This window comes from Nannospalax galili, unplaced genomic scaffold, assembly GCF_000622305.1.
Source record: "Nannospalax galili isolate Female #2095 unplaced genomic scaffold, S.galili_v1.0 scaffold772, whole genome shotgun sequence".
Taxonomy (NCBI): Eukaryota; Metazoa; Chordata; class Mammalia; order Rodentia; family Spalacidae; genus Nannospalax; species Nannospalax galili.
The window spans coordinates 2,803,561-2,818,741 of NW_008332097.1; the positions used below are offsets into that span (position 1 = coordinate 2,803,561).

A 15,181-nucleotide genomic window follows, 5' to 3' on the forward strand; every position below is an offset into this window, starting at 1 on the left:
TTTGTGCGTGCTGACATCATTGCTGTAGGTTCATCTGAGAAGAGGCCTTGGAGCCTCTAGGACTCTATATCCTTATGGTCATGCACCTCCTCCCCGGCTCTTAAAATCTTTCTGCCTTCCCTTCTTCAATGGACCCTCAGCCATGGGTGGTTGGATTTTAATATAGGAGTCCTGTCCAAGGACCCACGCTCTCTAGACACTCACTCTCTATGTTTTGGCTATTTGTGACCCTTTGTGTTCCTGGTCGTCTGTTGCATGAGGGAACTTCATTGATGAGAATTGAGAGATGTATTAGTGTTCTCTTCCTCTCTTGTTCTATGTTCTGTGAGCCTTAGGTGTAGAGCCTTAGGTTGCATCGTAGATGTGCCACTTAGGCTTGGGCAATTCACAGACAATCTCTGTGTATGACAAGTTGTGAAACTCTGTAATAATCTCTGTCTGTTGAAAAAGAAGCTGTTTTGATGGGTGGTGACAGGGATACTTGCAGATAGTTAGAAATTATATTTGTCTAGGGATGTGAGAGCCTTGAGCTTTCTCTAAGATCTATGGCCTCTTCAGGTATGTGTATTTGGTTATATTTACAGAACTACACTTTACCAAATAAACCCTTTCCTCCCCAAGTTGGTATTGGTTAGAGTATTTTGTCACAACAATGGAGAAATAAATGAGAACAGTAGTACTCTCCAGAGCTATGAGAGCTGGCCTTCAGGGAAGGTGGCTCCCAGGTCCAGCTCTATTGCTCCAAATCCTGTGTCCAAAGTATGCCCTGTCTTCAATAATAGGGTCTTACCATCAAGTTCTGGGAGGCAATCAAGGGCTGTGGCAATAGCCTGTATAATTTTAGGAGTCTCTTGGACTGCCCTGATCAACAATTCAAAGGAAGGTTTCTCCTATCTGGCACTGTTTTCTTGTTAACCACTTGTCAGTTGAGGGGCATTTAGGTTGCTTCCATCTCTTAACTATTGTGAAAAGAATAGCAACAAACATGGTTGTACAAGTGTCTCTGCAATAGGATGAGTCCTTTGGGTGTATGCCAGGGAGTGGTATAACGGGGTCATATGGTAAGTTCATTTTTAGTTTTTTAAGCGTTCTCCGCACTGCTTTCCATAGGGGTTGTACAAGTTTGCAACCCTGCCAGCAGTGAATGAACGTTTCTCTTTCCCCACACCCTCGCCAGCATTTGTTCTCTTGATCTTAGTCAGTCTGACTGGGGTAAGATGAAATCTTAAGGTGATTTTAATTTTCATTTCCCTAATTACTAACGATGTTGAACACTCTTAAAGGTATTTCTTAGCCATCTCTATTTCTTCTTTTGCAAACTCTCTGTTTAGAGCTTCAGCCCATCTTTTCATTGGGTAATTTGTTTTCTTGATTCTTTGTTTTTTGAGTTCCAAAAGAATAATCTTGTGACACTTAAAAATTTATGTGAAATTTACATTTCAATGATCGTGCATAACTCAGCAGATTTGAGTAGTTTTGGTAGAAATTCTATAGCTCAAAAAGCCTAAAATATCACCGGGGGAGGTGACGCAGGCCTTTAATACCAGCACTCAGGAGGCAGAGGCAGATGGATCTCTGTGAGTTCAAGGCCAGCCTGGTCTACATAGAGTTGCAGGCCACCTGGGCTACAGCTGGAGCTGCAGGAAGATCTTGTCTCAAAAAGACCAAAAAAAAAAAAAAAAAAAGAAAAAAAGAAAAAAAGCCTAAAATAATCTGACCACCTAAAAAAAAAATGTTTGCCAGTCCCTTGCTAGAATATGAACACACTGTATAAGTAATCATAATATGGCCAGAGGAAGAGTTCTGTGTAGTCTGGGCCAGGAGGAAGGTGACATGGACAAAATGGCTTTATTTTTAAAAACCAGGAATTCTCCTTTCTTTTCTCCCACTCCATGAGATGAGCAATAATTGACTTTTGTGGCCCCAGCATCCGTTCCCTGAACAACACCTCTTCCTGCTCTGCTCCAAGTTTCTTTTTTCCCTCTTGCTCTTACTTTCCCCGCCCTCTTCTCTACATACCAGCAGGTTCCATCTGTACTGTGACAGAAGGAATGGCTCCAAGGACCATCACCTCCGTCTCCAAAATACTCTGTTTAGCCATTTGCTGAGCTTTGCTTATGTCTCTTGCCCCACACACTGTGCTTCTTTGCATTTTTCCTTGGCTTCTATCTCTCAGACTTCTGGTTTGTGGAATGTAAAGTGATTGCATCCACACCAGCTCCAGGCAGACAAGCAAAGAGTAACTGAGTAGATGAACTTCTAAATATCAACTGCAGAAATGAGGCCATCTCCATTTCAAAATAAATAAAAGTAATAATAGTACTTATTATAAAAAAAAAAAAAACAAGTACTTTTCTTACTTGTTTCTTGGCAATGAATTTTCTGTTTTTCTGAATGAGAATTCTGCAGCTGTGGTTTGATGATTTCATCTTCCAAGGCTAACTGAAGAATTCTTAGTGATAAGCCAGTGATAGTGCATGGTGAGGTTCATGGGCTTTGGAACGAGGCTCCACATCTATTAGCTATGAGACCTTGGAGTTTGGTTAGCAAAGGTTTGCATGGACCCTTGAGGTGCCTGCCAAAAAAGATAGAATACAAGACTAATCATACAATAATTCTCAGTCTTCAACCTCAAAACATTTCTAAGTGATGTAAAACCATGAAGCCTAGAAAATGGTAAATGGTATAAGGCGAAATCAAGGCAGAGAGTGATAAAAGTTACAGAAAAGTTATTGTGATGCAGGTAATGGAGGGAGGCAATCTGAAGGACTTTCTGAAGGAGGTGGCAGGAGAAAGCAGCAAGGATTTGGAGCAATGCAGTCTATAGCATGAACAGCCTGAGCAAAGACAGCAGCAGTGATACATCAGATTGTGTGTGAGGAGCAGTGAGCAAAGGATGGCTGACCACCTATAAAGGGAAGGGATGGGAGAAAGGAAAGGAAATGGGTTTGAGATCTGGCTTGGCAAGGCCATTTGTACACTGATAGTCCAGGTATCCACACACTGAAAGCTTTCCAGCTGAGCTCTGCCCTCTGTTTGCAAGACTGCTAGGTTACAGAGGCCTTGACTATTCCTATATTGGTCCAGTGTCACTACAGACAGATTTGCTATCTCAGTACAAAAGATGTCTTACAAATCCTTCAGAAAGCATGGCCTTGTTCTATGACTCGTGGCTTTTGTCACTTTCAAGTCAAGAGAAGGATCCTGACTCTAGCAAAACGGACTGTCTTTTGAACTTGTGACTCTTATTCAGTGGCAGAAAGGGGCCACAGTAGAAACTCTAATAGTTGTCATAGTTGAAGTGTGTGGAAGTGGGGAGGAGAAAAATGGTTCCCCAAGCCCTGGGTTATAAGGGATTTGCTTCAATGAGTGAGCACACAGGCACTGGTGAATTGGCTTCTGTGGTCCCTCCCTCGCTCAGGTATTGTTGGATGCGTTCATAAAGTTGGATCACTTGAGTAAACATTATTTTAAAGTTTGTATAGTGGTATACTCCAGATTGTTTTCATTGATACTAGATTTGTTAATAACTAGGTTCAGAATGCTATATGGGGGTCTACATGAAGGAACAGGAAGGCCTTAGTGTGAAACTTGAGCCCCCACATCAGTCATACCCAGCTGGTCCTAAACATTCAGGTTCCTCACCCCAGATCTGCAGAATAGGGATCTGGGTACAAAGCCTGGGAACTGCTTGTATGTGTGTATGTATGTCATGAGAATTGAACCTAGGACCTGCGCATTCTAGGCAAATGCCCTCTCACCGAGCCATATACCCAACATTCTTTTTATGCTTCGGTGTGAATTAAGGTCTAAGTTGCCTAGGCTGTCCTTAAACTCCCCTCTGTAGTCTAGGCAGGCTTGAACCTGTGATTCTCCTGGCTTAGCCTTCAGAGTAGCTGGGATTACAGGTGTGTACTACCAACCCCCAGGCCTGGCTAGGGCACCTGCATTTTGACTGCCACCCAAAGAAAAACCGATTCTTTTTTTGTTTTGTTCTGTTTTTTGAGACAGGTTCTCCCTGTAGTCCCAGCTAGCCTGAAACCCACTTATATAGACCAGGCTGGGCTAGATCTCACAGAGATTGGCCTCTCCCTCCCAAGTGCTGGGATTAAAGGCACGCACAATAACCCTCAACTTGAAAAGAGATTCTTTCGGAAGAGCTTTTCTAGTGAGGTAAAATATACATAACAGAAAATCTATCAATTTCATTGGTTTTTCTTCAATGCTGGATAGAATCCAGGCCTCACTGCATGCCACGCAAGTGCTGTACCACTGAACGATACTCTCAGCTCTCCTAACCATTTTTAATGTTTTTATTAGCATATATTAATTATACACAATTCTAACCATTACAATTTAAAATTTATTTATTTATTTATTATTTAGTTTGCATATGTGGGTGTGTGTATGTGCCTTAGTGTACTTGTAGAGGTCAGAGGACACCTTTCGGGATTTGGTTCTCTCCCTCCATCATGTGGGTTCTGTTGCTTAGTGGCAGGCACCTTTACCCACAGCCCCCTGACCTAATTTTTTTTTTTTTTTTGTCTTTTTGTGACAGGGTCTCCCTGTAGCCCTAGCTGTCCTGGAACTCACTATGTAGATCAGGCTGGCCTTGAACTCACAGAGATCCACCTGCCTCTGCTTCCCGAGTGCTGGGATTAAAGGCGTGCGCCACCATGCCCTAATCATTTTTGAGAGGAAAGTTCATTGATATTAAACTCATTTTCAGTATTGTGTAACCATTATCATCATCCCTCACCAGAATCCTTTCCTTTCTCCAGACTGAAGCCCATTAAACCCACTCCATCACCCCTGGCAACCGCTGTTCTACTTCAGCCTTTAGGATTTTGACAACTCTACTACTGCATGTAAGTGGAATCACATTTATTTATCTTTTTCTTTCTCTCTTTCTATTTTTTTTTTTTTTTTTTTTTTTTAGGGTCCCCCTGTAGCCCCAGCTGGTTTTGATCCAAGATCCTCTTGACTAAGGCCTCTTGAGTGCTAGGGTTACAGGCTTGCATCGCAAGCCCAGTTTAGTATTTATCTTTTTGTGACTGGCTAATTTAAGATAGCATAATGTGCTCAAAGTTCATTCATGTAGCTTGTGTTCAAGTTTTGTTCATTTTAAGACAGAATAATATTTGTATTTTATGTATAGAACACATTTTATCTATCCAGCCATCCACCCATGAATGGTTGGGCTGTTTCTATCTTTGGGATGTTGTGATTAATATGCCTATGAGTTGGTGCTGCTTGCCTCTTGGTTCTTGAAGTCTGCTTCCATTTGTTCTGGATCATGTGGTTAATTCTCTTTAGTTTGGAGAAATTGCCATACCATTTTCCACATGATGGGACCATTTTACATTGCCCCTAGCCGTGCACAATGGGTTTCACTTTATTTCTACACATCTTTGTCAGTATCTTTCTTTTTTTCTCTCTCTGTCCCTCTTTTTCACCCTCCCTCTGGCTCTCCCTCCCTCCTTCTCTCCTTCTTCTCTTCTTTCCTTCCTTACCACCATCCTAATGACTTTGGTGAGTGGTATCTTACGTGGTTTTATTGATGTGACTGATGAGGGTTTTTTTTTTTTTTGTCATTTTGGTCTTTTTGTTCTTTTTGAGACAGGGTCACCTTGTAGGTCCAGCTGGCCTGAAACACACTATGTAGACTAGGTTGGCCTTGAACTCACAGAGATGCACTACGCCCAGCCCTGATGTGTTTTTGTTTTTTTTTAAATAATGTTTGGGCCATCGCTGCCACCTCCTTTTCTGCTAGTGGAAGAAGATGGCAGAATATGGAGCCATGGACATGGACACCAGCGTTCTGACATCACGACACTGCTCAGAACCTCACTCCGCAAAAAGAACACTTGGTATTTAGTAGGTAGTTGGTGGTTCAAACAGTGGAAAAAATATTTTGGCTTTGACAGTTGAGACAAATACCAGATGGGAGATCAAAATGTATATCCTGGACCAATCGATAACTCTGGACTTCTCAAAGATGGTGTTGCCCAGTCACTTAAGGAGCATCTGATCGATTAATTAGATTACATATTGTTGCCAACTGAAGGCTGGAGTAAACTTGTCAGCTGGTACACATTGATGGAAGGTCAAGAGCCAATAGCAAGAAAGGTGGTGGAACAGGGTATGTTTGTAAAGCACTGCAAAGTAGAAGTATGTCTCATAGAATTGACGCTCTGAGAGGATGGAAACATGAACAGTGTGGTAATTCAGAGATTTAGCAAAGCTGACACAATAGATATGATTGAAAAGGAAATAAGAAAAATCTTCAATATTCCAGATGGAAAGGAGACCAGGTTGTGGAACAAGTATATGAGTAATACATTTGAACCACTGAATAAACTGGACAGCACCATTCAGGATGCTGGCTTATACCAAGGACAGGTGTTAGTGATAGAACAGAAAAATGAAGATGGAATGTGGCCAAGGGGGTCCTTCTATGCCTAAGTCCCCAGGTGCATCTAATTTTTCAACTTTACCAAAGATCTCTCCTTCATCTCTATCAAATAATTATAACAACATCAACAACAGAAATGTGAACAACTCAAATTATTGTCTCCCATCATACACTGCTTATAAGAACTATGATTATTCAGAACCTGGAAGAAACAATGAACAGCCAGGCCTCTGTGGCTTAAGTAACTTGGGAAATACGTGTTTCATGAACTCAGCTATTCAGTGTTTGAGCAACACACCTCCACTTACTGAGTATTTCCTCAATGATAATTACTAAGAAGAACTAAATTTTGACAATCCCTTAGGAATGAGAGGTGAAATAGCTAAGTCATATGCTGAACTCATCAAACAAATGTGGTCTGGAAAGTTTAGCTATATCACCCCAAGAGCCTTTAAGACACAAGAAAGACGCTCTGCACCTCAGTTCTCTAGATGTCAACAGCAGGACTGTCAAGAACTGTTAGCTTTCCTCTTAGATGTACTTCATGAGGATTTGAATAGAATTAGGAAAAAACCATACATAGAACTAAAAGATGCGGATGGAAGGCCAGACAAAGTAGTTGCTGAAGAAGCCTGGGAAAACCATTCAAAAAGAAATGATTCTGTCATAGTAGATATATTTCATGGCCTTTTCAAATCAACTTTAGTGTGTCCTGAGTGTGCTAAGATTTCAGTAACGTTTGACCCTTTTTGTTACTTGACACTTCCATTGCCCATGAAAAAAGAACATAGCTTGGAAGTTTATTTAGTTAGGATGGATCCACTTACTAAACCTATGCAGTACAAAGTTATTGTGCCCAAAATTGGGAATAAACTAGATCTTTTTACAGCATTGTCTGCTCTGTTGGGGTGCCTGCAAAGAAGATGATAGTTACTGATATATACAATCATAGATTTCACAGAATATTTACCATGGATGAAAATCTAGTGCTATTATGGAGCGGGATGATATTTATGTGTTTGAAATTAATATCAACAGGACAGAAGACACAGAACATGTGGTTATTCCTGTTTGCCTAAGAGAAAAGTTCAAGCATTCAAGTTATACCCACCATACTGGCTCTTCACTTTTTGGTCAGCCTTTTTTATGGTTGTTCCATGAAACAATACTGAAGATAAACTCTATAATCTCCTACTTTTGAGAATGTGCCGGTATGTCAAGATACTTACTGAAACTGAAGAAACGGAAGGATCCCTACATTGCTGTAAGGACCAAAATATTAATGGGAATGGCCCGAATGGCATACATGAGGAAGGCTCACCAAGTGAAATGGAAACAGATGAACCAGATGATGAATCCAGCCGGGATCAAGAACTTCCCTCAGAATGAAAATAGTCGGTCTGAAGATTCAGTTGGAGGAGATAATGATTCTGAAAATGGATTGTGTACTGAAGAAACTTGCAAAGGTCAACTCATGGGACACAAAAAACGATTGTTTACATTCCAGTTGAACAACTTAGGCAATACTGATATCAATTACATCAAAGATGATACCAGGCATATAAGATTTGATGATAGACAGCTTAGGCTGGATGAAAGATCTTTTTTGCTCTGGACTGGGATCCTGATTTGAAAAAAAGAGATACTTTGATGAAAATGCTGCCGAAGATTCTGAAAAACATGAAAGTGTGGAATATAAACCTCCAAAAAAACCCTTTGTGAAGTTAAAAGATTGCATTGAACTTTTTACCACAAAAGAAAAACTAGGTGCTGAAGATCTCTGGTATTGTCCAAATTGTAAAGAACATCAGCAAGCCACAAAAAATTAGATTTATGGTCCCTGCCTCCAGTACTGGTGGCACATCTCAAGCGGTTTTCTTATAGTTGATACATGAGAGACAAGTTAGATACTTTAGTTGATTTTCCTATCAATGACTTGGATATGTTAGAATTCCTAAGTAATCCAATGCAGGCCATTGCCACTATAATTTGATTGCTGTTTTGAACTACTATGGAGGCATGGAAAGAGGACATTATACTGCCTTTGCAGAAAATAAAGATGATGGGAAATGGTACTATTTTGATGGCAGTAGTGTCTCCACTGCATCCGAAGACCAAATTGTGTCCAAAGCAGCATTATGTACTCTTCTACCAGAGACAAGACACTTTCAGTGGAACTGGCTTTTTCCCTCTTGACTGAGAAACTAAAGGTGCTTCAGCTGCCACAGGCACACCCTTAGAAAGTGACGAAGATAGCAATGATAATGACAGTGACATAGAAAATGAAAACTCTGTATACTAATTAATGAAAGTCCTAGAAGCCATAAGAAGAGACTTTCCTGCTGGTGGTATCTATGGAGATGAAGTTATCTGCCACATTAAAACAGAAGTCTGAGATGGGGAGTTTCAGATAACTGAATGTAAATCCTTTATCAGATTTTAACTTGTGCAGTACTTGAAGTGAAACAATGAAAATTTTAACAGAAATTGTCTCAATACATTTACAGTCTTGTATTTACAAGCTAAATATATATAGGAAATCACAAATCCCTTTTAAGTTTGAAAAAAAAATGTTTGATAAGAGAATGTTAATTTGCTAAAGCGGTGGCACATACCTTTAGTCCCAGCACTCAGGATACAGAAGCAGGTGGATTTCTTTGAGTTCGAGGCCAGTCTGCTCTACATAATGAGTTCTAGTCTAGCCAGAGGTACATAGTAAGACCCTGTCTCAAAAAAAATGGCTTTATGAATATCCAAGAGAGGTCAAATGAACAAACAAAAGAAGTCTTCAAGTGATGCAGTCCATAAGTGCATTATCAAGTGTGATAATCACTTAAAAGTGTGATAGTCATGTGAATTAGAGGAAAAGAAGCAGCCAGGCGTGGTCACACATGCCTTTAATCCCAATGCTGGGAGGCGGAGGCAGAGGCAGACAGATCTTTTTGAGTTCAAGGCCAGTCTTGTCTACATAGCAAGTTCCAGGCCATCTGGGGCTTCAGGGAGACCCTGTCTCAAAAAGACAAAACAACAATCAAAAAAACAAGCCAGTGATTGTGAAATGACACTTCCAGTGCAATCCGCATCAGTGCTGCTTTTGGTAGAATCCCTAAACAAAATTTGTTTAATCTAGGGAAAAACTAAGGACAAGAAAAGAAGATTTAAAGATTTGGGGAAAATTGACCTTTTAATCAAAGGTCAAAGATTCTGAATTGGCCTGGCTTCTGGAAATGAAGAGACATGTATCAATTCTCTCCTACCAAAGAGGTCCTGGGGATTGAACTCGGGGCATGAGCTTTGATGGCAAGCATCTTTACCTGCTGAGCCATCTTGAAGGTCCTTGTTCCAGCATATTTTTTAGCACTCATGAAGGATACCTCACACCCAAGCTCTCTGCCTAACTGGTTTACCTCTTTTAGGTATTTCATATTAATAGAATCATGCAACATGTGACCTTTTACATCTAGCCCTTTTAAATTGTATTTTGTTTATTTATTTGATCGTGAGTGCATGTCATGGTGTGCATGCATAGAAGTCAGAAGACAATCTATGGGACTCCGTTCTCTCCTTCTGCCCTGTGGGTCCCAGGAATCAAAGCTGTTAGGCTTGGGGGCAAACATCTTAACCTGCTGAGTCAACCCTCTGGCCCTGTATCCAGTCTTTTTGACCTGACATCATATCGGGGTTCATACATGTTATGGTATGGCTAATATTTCATTGATGTCCCCCCCCTCCCCTCCCTTCTTGGAGATAGGGTCTTCTTTGGACATAGCTTAGTCTGATCTTGACTCTCAATCACATGTCAGCTTCTCAAGTGCTGGGATTCCAGATATGGATGATTCCTGGCTTTTCACTGATTTTTTGTTTTGTTTTGTTTTGTTTTGTTTTGTTTTGTTTTGTTTTGTTTTGTTTGTTTTGTTTTGTTTTGAGAATTTGTTGTTTTGTTTGTTTTGTTTTGTTTTGAGAAAGGCTCTCTTGTAGTCCAGGCTTGGTATGTAGCTAAGGACAACCGTGAACTCCTGATCATCCTGTCTCTACCTCCCAAGTGCTGAGTTACTGGGGTGTGTCACTATGCCTGATCAATTATCATTATTATTTTTAAAATTTATTTATTTCTGGGGACTGAAGAGATGGCTCAGTACTTAAGAACACTAGCTGCTCTTGCAGAAGACCTGGGTTTGGTCCTCAGCACCCACATGGAAGCTCATAGCTGTCTATAACTCCAGTTCCAGGTGATCTGATACCCTCTTCTGGCCTCCACAGACATCACATGTGGTATACCTACATATGTATAAGCAAAACATCATACACATAAAATAAAAATCAAATAAATAAAAAATTGGAAAAAAGTTATTAAAAATTTGTGGGGTTTTTTTTTTTGGTCTTTTTCAAACAGGGCTTCCCTGTAGCCCCAGCTGGCCTGGAACTCACTATGTATGGGGCGGGTTGCTGGACCCCCGGCGTGGTGTGTGCAGGCACCCTGGGGTCTCCGCCACACCTGGCTAGTCTCGGCGTGAGTCTGGCCGCAAGCGATGTGGGGAGCGTGCCTGGGCTCCCGGGCGCGGGCACTCTGGATGTGGCCCAGGGTCAGGTGTGCGTGCACTCTCCCACCGTGGTTCTGGTCCCGCTGGCTAGCCGCTGTCTGGCCTGGCCGGCCGTGCCTCTCTGGAAACGGCAGGTACGCAGACTTCTCTGATGCTGGCTGTAGCTGATGGCTACACACTTCTCTGGAGAGGAGAGCTTCCTCTGCTACTGGAGTATTATCTAGTCAGAATCCCGCCTCTATTACACCCTTGTACCTTTCCTCAGGATTGCGGAGTTCCTGGCCAGTGAACTCCACAGGGAAGAGCACGGAGGCAGTGAAAGCTGGGGTATCCGTGGGACGATAATGGAGGAATAGCGCCCCCCGGGGAGACTGGATCACAGGATTTAGTGTTACAGCTCAAGACAAGTGACTCAGCTCAGATCTCAGTGATTCAGCTCCAGCTCCAAGTCTAAGTGATCCAGCTCCAACTTTATCGGGGTAAAACTAGGACTATTTATAGTGTAGAGACAGCAGAACAAGTCTTAGCGGATAGGTACTTTTAGGATGCCTCATTTACATAGGGCAGTGGGCTTCTATCAGGCTATCAGACAATGCCTGATTAAAACCTGGTAACTCCTGTGCCAGAGGGCATGTATTTGTGGTGAGCACTGTAAAAGAAGAGTCAGGGAGGATGCCAGGAAGGCACTCTGCTATGAAGGAATCTGCAGCACATGGTTTTCCGAGCTCGTGAGCTATCCGGACGTGAAGAGACTTCTACTTGCATAACAGAGGACCCCAACAACTATGTAGACAAGGCTGGCCTTGAACTCACAGAGCTCCACCTGCCTCTGCCTCCCAAGTGCTGGGACTACAGGCGTGTGCCACCACACCCAGATTAGTATTTTTTTATATAGATGAGTGTTTTGCCTGCATGTAAGTGCACTGTGTGCATACAGTGCTCACTGAGGCCAAAAGAGGGTGTAAGATCCTCTGTAACTAAAGAATGCTCTTAACTGCTTAGCTATCTCTCCAGGCCCAATTATATCATCATCATCATTGTCGTTGTCATCATCATCATCATCATGGAGACAGAGCCTCACTGTATAGTGCAGGCTGTCTTGAAACTTGGCTGTATAGCCTGTTAGCCTCTAGCTTGTGATCTTGCCTAAGTGTTTTGAGTGCTTGGGTTATAGGCCTGTGCCACTGTACCCAGCTTTGTACTAGAAGTTTTTGATGGCGTCCCTGAAGGTATTGAAAGAGTATAGCATTATTCTCTTTTTTTTTTTTGCCAACCCAAATTCCAGTGCAGTCACTACTGAAGCATGGCAGGGTGTCTTGGTACCTGGGAGGGTCTGCAGTGCTCCAATTTCTTATTGCTCTTCAGCCTGTCCTCTGATCTGCCCATTCTCTCTTACAAACTCAGCATGCATTCTTCTTTCTTGGGCCAGGACAGACAGAATCCTTGACAGGCATGGTGGCACATGTTTGTAGTCTCTGCACTTAGGAGGCTGAGGCAGAAGGATCAAAAGTTGAAAGCCAACCTAGTCTACAAAGTACAAACACTGTCTCAGAAAAAAACCAAAAATCTTTCTTTGGGCTCTGTGTCCTGACTACTAGACTCTGATGGACATCAGAGAGAATGAAGACACTGGTAACAAAATTAAGTTTGTCAGTCATTGATCAAAGTCTAGTCTCTTCCAAGGGCGATGCTACATGCCCTTAAACCCAGCACTCAGGAAGTGGAAGCAGGAAGATTAGCAGTGCAAGACCAGCCTGGGCTATGTGAGACCCAGTCTCAGAAACAAAGACAGAACTGGACAGCCTAGCTATTACCACACCTTGGAAGTTTTATGTTCTCATTTTGGTCCATGACCTTAGGTGTGCATCTCAGGAAAAAAGTCACTTATGCCTTCTATGCTTTCCTGGTTTTTGAGGAATGTCATAGTTCCTTCTCCTATCCCAGCCCTTCTTGTGTTTGGTCTTCTTTGTGGAAAAGGTTTACTTTGGATTCGGCATGCATAAGGACTTCTTGATTTTGTCTTCTGTTACTTCTGAGTATCCCAGTTGTGACATTGACTCCTGAAAGGACCAGTGTTCCAGAATAATTTTGCCCTTGAATTTTAAATGAGGAAGCTTCAGGAGAGCTAGCATCTTGTGGGCCCCCTTGAGTTTCCCCTTTGTCTGAATTCACCCATAGCTGAGCATCCTGCCTTTTATCTGACAACCCTCTTTGGCCACTCTTCAGTACCCCTTGTGGCTTTGTGTCTGCTGGGTCATTGGTTCTTGGAGTTGCAGGTTCTCGGATGCAGGACTGGGAGAACTGTGTGCACCTGTCAAAGGCGTGGGAATTCAGTGAGACAGACACTGGCTCTCCTTCCCTATTGATGTAGCCAGGTCCCAGGAACTAGTAGGCCAGCAAAGGTGAGATTCTGGCACAATACTGACTCATAGAACAATATAGATAGACTACAGTGCCACCAAAGGGGCCGTTTAATCTACTTGTCTGATCCTAATGAGGATCACCCCAACATCTCTCCTCATCCCAACATATCATTTAATTCTCACATTTACAAGGTGTTGTGCCCATTATGTAGACAAAGAAACCAAGGCTCAGAGGGTTAAGAAAAAATGTAAGCATGGTGGTTCATACCTGTAATCTCAGCTCAGCACTTGGGAGGCTGAGGCAGGAGAATCAAGTTCAAGGCCATCCTCAGCTACATAGTGAGCTTAAGGTCAGCTTGGGATGCATGAGATTCTGTCTTAACGAACAACAAAAGTGTTGAATGGTCTTTAAGTCTCAAGAGGTGGCGAATGCTCTACCCTATCCCATTTGTTGAGATCAAGTTAAAGTCTAAAACGTGGCTGGAGGGGAGGAGAAATCCCTTTACTTTGTCTTCATATTTCTAGCCTCCTTGTCCTCTCCATCTTTCTGTGTGTCCCTCTGTCCTACTTCTCTGGCATCCAATACCTGTCATAAAGTGCTGAATAAATATTTATTGGATAGGTAAATGATTGGAACTGTGGGGGAGGTTGAGAGGAGTTGGAGGCTTTTTTAAAACAATATTTTATTTATTATTTTTATTTTATGTGTATGTGTGTACTGCCTGCATGTATGTAAGTGAACCAGTGTTCTGCAATGCCTGTGGAGGTCAGAAGAAAGCACTGGATTCCCCTGAAACTGGAGTTACAGATGGTTATTAGCCACCCTGGGGGGTGCTGGGAATTGAACCTGGGTCCTCTGAAAGAGCAGCTTGCTTGTCACCTTCCAACTCACCAAAGAACACATGCTCTAAATGTATTTTTGCTCTGACATGCATTCATTTACCCATTCAAAACATATTTCTAGATATCCTACTATCTGCCATGCATTATATCTATTGTTGGGCATCAGTCATGAACAAATCACTTTCTGTGTACACCCTGAAGATCTGCCTTCCCCGGGCTTGATGACCTGTCATGATCTCCACTGTTGGAGGAGTAGCATTAAGGGCTTGCCTGATCATGTGTTGAAACACCTCTGTCTTGTGGTGGTGCCCAAGTTTGCTTTTGGTGTGGAGTGTGGATGCTTAGGTGGGTTTGGACCTGAAAAGAAACAGCACTGTGGTTACTTTGGCTGAGTGAGACTGCCATGTGAGGCGAGGTAATCATGGACAGGGGGATGTGCAGACCTTTTCTTTGCACAGGTCTTTAAAAGCTGGAGTCTATTATTAGAGTCTAATGAAACAATTAGAAATATATATGGGGTAATTTAGTTTCTTTCTTACTTGTGCAATAAAAGTTGTGTTCCTAATCATCACAGCCCTGCTCTGGTGCTCTGAATGGAGCCCAGAGGAACTTGATGCTGTTTACCCAGTTTCTTTTGTGTTTGGCACATGAATTCCATTCCATACCAGCTACCCCTGGTGTACACAGCTAAGTTTTAAAATAAATAGGAGAAACTCCATTTTCTTAGTTTAACTAACATGGAAACGCCTAATCCTCTTAGCTTTCTTTAATTTTGCGAACAAAGATTTGTTGGAATAAAATCTTTAAGCAATACAGTCACATGGGCTAGGTATTCATTTAATGACCCCCCAAGTAAAATCTGTTAGAAAAGCAATGTAATGAATTAATAATGTCGCCCACAGTCATTTTCTTTGCTAATTTTCAACTACAGGTTGAGCAACTTTAATGGAGTGAATGCGGCCAATTGATCTCTGTAAAGAGGGGCTAGTCACTATACCTTAGTACCTGGTGCTCTATTC

The 15,181-nt window shown here is 42.1% G+C and overlaps 1 protein-coding gene and 2 pseudogenes across 2 annotated transcripts in view; all 3 read left to right on the forward strand.

Moving 5' to 3' along the window:
* The window catches only part of Rbm47 (RNA binding motif protein 47), a 192,475-nt gene that overhangs the window by 34,206 nt on the left and 143,088 nt on the right, over nt 1-15,181 (forward strand). For both annotated transcript variants that reach the window (XM_029560700.1, XM_029560699.1), the window contains exon 2: nt 4,782-4,868. The gene's annotated coding sequence lies outside the window, so the exon portion shown is untranslated. The remainder of the gene's footprint in view (nt 1-4,781; nt 4,869-15,181) is intronic.
* On the forward strand, nt 5,783-6,408 carry LOC115066739 (annotated as a pseudogene).
* Nucleotides 6,522-8,717, forward strand: LOC103729250 (annotated as a pseudogene).